Source organism: Pristiophorus japonicus, chromosome 18, assembly GCF_044704955.1.
Source record: "Pristiophorus japonicus isolate sPriJap1 chromosome 18, sPriJap1.hap1, whole genome shotgun sequence".
Taxonomy (NCBI): Eukaryota; Metazoa; Chordata; class Chondrichthyes; family Pristiophoridae; genus Pristiophorus; species Pristiophorus japonicus.
The window spans coordinates 109,326,350-109,331,789 of NC_091994.1; positions in this window are offsets into that span (position 1 = coordinate 109,326,350).

The window sequence follows — 5,440 nt, forward strand, 5'->3', positions numbered from 1 at the left end:
ATGACTTGTTTCCACATGGGTTCACAGATGTTTCGATGAAGGACCTGATGTTCCGGTCTTGAACGCCAATCGAGGGGGTGGAAGATGCCCTGTGCGTGGATTTCTTTAACGTGGGGTGACCGTTGCACACCAGCCACCACACGGGGCTTGACAGAGCGAGGTCTTGGTCCAGTGGCAAGGGATCACCAGGACGACTGGAGACCTGCTCTGCTGCACGGACCCAGTGCGCGCACATATCGCACAGTGTGGGCTGGCCCTGGGCCCTCGGCTCTTCTGGGCCCCGTACCCTCATTCGCCGAACCTCCGCCCACAAACTCTCGCCGCACCTCCACGCCAAACATTCACCGAACCTCCGCCACGATCACTCGTCGCAAGTCTGCCACGACCTTCCCGCTCCTCCGCTGTACCCAGGGTCCCGCCGATGTTCCTGCCCACGCGCCAAACGGCAACCTGGGTGCTGATGACGTCACCCAGTCGCCCACCTCGAAGCCGTCGCACATTTGGAGCGGCTTGCGCTGGAAGCGGCGGTGGCTCCAGCTGTATTTATAGCCCCGACCTGCGGAGATGTTCTCTCACAGGCCGGGGTAACCCTCGATGTCCCAGGGCCCGTATGGAGCTGCTGGGGGCAGAAATTGCCCCTTTCTGTAAGAGCCGGGCGCTCACGGGTTGGTAATGACTCACCGCCTCGTCGGCATAAAGGCATAAATTGCCTTTTATTTTTTTGTCACCCCCCCCCCCATCAGCCACGTGCCCCCCCCTCCTCCCCCCCCCCCGACACGCGGCGACCCCTTTCCGCCCCACGAGGGAGTGGATCAGCCGCCGCTCGGTGCCCCCGACTGTTTCCCCCGGCGGGAAGCTGCCTGAGTCTGGGCGGCGCGTCCGCCCTTAAAGGGGAGGGCGCACTGCCGCGGCCACCATTTTGTTGTTAATTGTCAGCTGACTCCGAGGGCGGCCTGACTAGGCCACAGGTTCGGCCGAGCCGCCAACGGGCAGCCCTGCGCCCACTCTCGGGCACCAGGCCGCTGGCCCGGCCCAATCCCTCCCTGGTAGCCCAGTGGGCCCCACTAAACTCACTGCGGAGCTCGCAGCGGCCCTCCCTTTTAACTGAAGGGGCGGGAGGTTGTGACGCGTCAGCGCGCCGCTGATGACACCGACCGACCTCTCCCCGAACACTGAGCGCAACAAAACAAAATGTGTAAAGAGCTGAATTTCGCTCCACTCTCCGCCCCATGGATTGGGGGGCAGAGAAAAATCTTCAAGATCGGTGAGTGTGCCCCCTTTCGGTCGGAGGGCAATTTCGTCCCCGACAGCTCTGAGCAGGGAGCCTCAATAAGGGACCTGTTAAAAGGGGCAGGCACAGACCGACCTGAACCAAACCAAGGGGAAAGAAATTGCAGGGATATGGGGAATGAGGGGGGCAAAGGGGGGGGGGCGAGGGAGATCGCTCTTCGAAAGAGCACATGCTGACACGATGGGCCGAATGGCCTCCTCCTGTGCTGTGCGAGTAAATGATTCTAAGTGATCGCACAAAGGCCAGCGGACTCTGTGTTTGGGGCATTTTTCACAGGGCACGTAGTCCTATACTCAGATCAGCATTTTTAAACCCACTCCCTGGGTTCGAACTCAATGAAGGAGAGTTTTCATAGAATTATGGAAATTACGGAACAGGAGGAGGCTATTCAGCCCCCAGTGTTGCTGCTCTCTCCTGTAATCTCATTCCCCCCCCCCACCCACCTCTCCCCCACCAGATCCTTTTACATTCATCCTTTTCAAATCTTGTCCCATTCCCCTTTAATGGATGTTCCCGTGCCTGCCTCATTGGCCTCAATTGGTGAAACCGCCAGTGGTCCCACAGCCCTCAGTACAAAATCCTTCCTTTTCTCCTGCCTTGTGCTTCTTTCAGTGAGAAACCTCAGTCTCCATCTCCTTGTTCCCTATTCGCCCACCAGTGCAAACAATCTTTCAGTGTTTCAGATGAGACGTTAAACCGAGGCCCCGTCTGCTCTCTCAGGTGGACGTAAAAGATTCCATGGTACTATTTTGAAGAAGAGCAGGGGAGTTATCCCCGGTGTCCTGGGGCCAATATTTATCCCTCAATCAACATCACTAAAAATCAGGTTATCTGGTCATTATCACATTGCTGTTTGTGGGAACTTGCTGTGCACAAATTGGCTGCTGCATTTCCCACATTGCAGCAGTGACTATACTCTAAAAGTACTTCATTGGCTGTAAAGCGCTTTCAGATGTCTGGTGGCCGTGAAAGGCGCTATATAAATGTAAGTCTTTTGGTGGCCTTCATAGCGAGGGGATTTGAGTACAGGAGCAGGGAGGTCTTACTGCAGCAGTACAGGGCCTTGGTGAGGCCACACCTGGAATATTGTGTTCAGTTTTGGTCTCCTAATCTGAGGAAGGACGTTCTTGCTATTGAGGGAGTGCAGCGAAGGTTCACCAGACTGATTCCCGGGATGGCAGGACTGACATATGAGGAGAGACTGGATCGACTGGGCTTGTATTCACTCGAGTTTAGAAGAATGAGAGGGGATCTCATAGAAACATATAAAATTCTGACGGGATTGGACAGGTTAGATGCAGGAAGAATGTTCCCGATGTTGGGGAAGTCCAGAACCAGGGGACACAGTCTAAGTATAAGGGGTAAGCCATTTAGGAGCGAGAATACTTTGGTTCTGTCTTCTCGAAGGAAGACACAAATAACCTTCAGGATGTACTAGGGGTCCGAGGGTCTAGTGAGAAGGAGGAACTGAAGGATATTCTTATTAGGCGGGAAATTGTGTTAGGGAAATTGATGGGATTGAAGGCCGATAAATCCCCAAGGCCTGATAGTCTGCATCCCAGAGTACTTAAGGAAGTGGCCCTAGAAATAGTGGATGCATTGGTGATCATTTTCCAACAGTCGATCGACTCTGGATCAGTTCCTATGGACTAGAGGGTAGCTAATGTAACACCACTTTTTTAAAAAGGAGGGAGAGAGAAAACAGGGAATTATAGACTGGTTAGCCTGACATCAGTAGTGGGGAAAATGTTGGAATCAATTATTAAGGATGAAATAGCAGCACATTTGGAAAGCAGTGACAAGATCGGTCCAAGTCAGCATGGATTTATGAAAGGGAAATCATGCTTGACAAATCTTCTGGAATTTTTTGAGGATGTAACAAGCAGAGTGGACAAGGGAGAACCAGTGGATGTGGTGTATTTGGACTTTCAAAAGGCTTTTGACAAGGTCCCACACAAGAGATTGGTGTGCAAAATCAAAGCACATGGTATTGGGGGTAATATACTGACTTGGATAGAGAACTGATTGGCAGACAGGAAGCAGAGAGTCGGGATAAACGGGTCCTTTTCAGAATGGCAGGCAGTGACTAGTGGAGTGCCGCAGGGCTCAGTGCTTTACAATATACATTAATGATTTAGTTGAAGGAATTGAGTGTAATATCTCCAAGTTTGCAGATGACACTAAACTGGGTGGCAGTGTGAGCTGTGAGGAGCACGCAAAGAGGCTTCAGGGTGATTTGGACAGGTTAGGTGAGTGGGCAAATGCTTGGCAGATGCAGTATAATGTGGGTAAATGTGAGATTATCCACTTTGGGGGCAAAAACACGAAGGCAGAATATTATCTGAATGGCGGCAGATTAGGAAAAGGGGAGGTGCAACGAGACCTGGGTGTCATGGTACATCAGTCATTGAAAGTCATCGTTCTTGCTATTGAGGGAGTGCAGCGAAGGTTCACCAGACTGATTCCAAGGATGGCTGGACTGACATATGAGGAGAGATTGGATCAAATGGGCCTTTATACACTGGAGTTTAGAAGGATGAGAGGGGATCTCATAGAAACGTATAAGATTTTGACGGGATTGGACAGGTTAGATGTGGGAAGAATTTTCCCGATGTTGGGAAATGTCCAGAACCAGGGGACACAGTCTTAGGATAAGGGGTAGGCCATTTAGGACTGAGATGAGGAGAAACTTCTTCACTCAGAGAGTTGTTAACCTGTGGCATTCCCTGCCGCAGAGTGTTGTTGATGCCAGTTCATTGGATATATTCAAGAGGGAGTTAGATATGGCCCTTGCGGCTAAAGGGATCAAGGGGTATGGAGAGAAAGCAGGAAAGGGGTACAGAGGTGAATGATCAGCCATGATCTTATTGAATGGAGGTGGATGTTTCCATGTTTCTAAGTCTTTCTTTACCCACAGTAAGGTCCCCCGGGTTTCACTCACCCCTTTACAGGCGAGTTGCTCCTCAAACGGTGCCACTCCCACTCACCACCTTGCTGCTGTTGCTCCTGGCGCTGTAGGAAATGGACCCCCCCCCCACCCCCGCCAAAGACCTAATCTCCCCCGAGCCCCCTTCTCTCCCTCCACTCAAGCCTCAATCTTCAACAATTTTCAAAAAGGAATTCGATAAATCCTCGAAGTGGAAACATTTACAGGGCTGTGTGGAAAGAGCAGGGGAGTGGGATTAATTGGATAGCTCCTTCAAAGAGCTGGCATAGGCACGATGCTCCGAATGGCCTCTTTCTGTGCTGTATAATTCTATGAGTCTGCCTCCCACAACCTATTTCCAATCACTCTGCCGTTAACTCCTACGCTCTCTGTATCCTCCCTTCCAACCGGCTTTGCAATGATGCACACCGGCTCGATATCCAGGCTGCACGGTAAGTTAGGACCCCACTCATTTCTGTCAAAAAAGAACACAGATTACTGGATTGGGCCCCAGCAGACACACTGTTGGTTGCCATGGATGGGTCTCTGCTGACCTCCATCAATGGGGGTTGCTACAATTGGCCGCAGTGTCTCCTGAGCCGAGCATGGAGAAAGCGTCAGTCAGGGTTCCTGGTCTGAATGGCTGGACGCACACTGTGTCCACGGCCGGTGCGCACAGCAGCACATACACTGCATTTTGGAGGCTCATAATGACATATAACTTCATTATTGTTGGTGTTTTATACAGTAAACAAGTGTTATTATTGGTTATTTATTGTATTTGTGGTGCCCTAGGGCACCTGCTATCATGTTTTTAGATTCCCCGCCGTAAATGTACCAATTGCACAACCAACAAATGTCCAGACAATATGATTTAGGTATTGGTCAAGACAATTGGACAAGGAAACCCCTCTCTCTCCCCCTCCCCCTCTCTCTCTCCCCCCCCCTCTCTCCCCTCCCACCCTCTCTCCCCTTCTCCCACCCTCTCTCCCCTTCTCCCACCCACTCCCCCCTCCCACCCTCTCTCCCCTTCTCCCACCCACTCCCCCCTCCCTCTCTCCCCCCTCTCCCACCCTCTCTCCCCTCCCCCACCCTCGCTCCCCTCCTCCCTCTCTCTCCCACCTCTCCCCCTCCTCCTTCTCTCCCCCCCTCCCCTCTCCCCCCTTCCCCTTTCCCCCCCCTCCCTCTTCTCCCCCCTCTTTCCCCCTCCTCCCTCTCTCCCC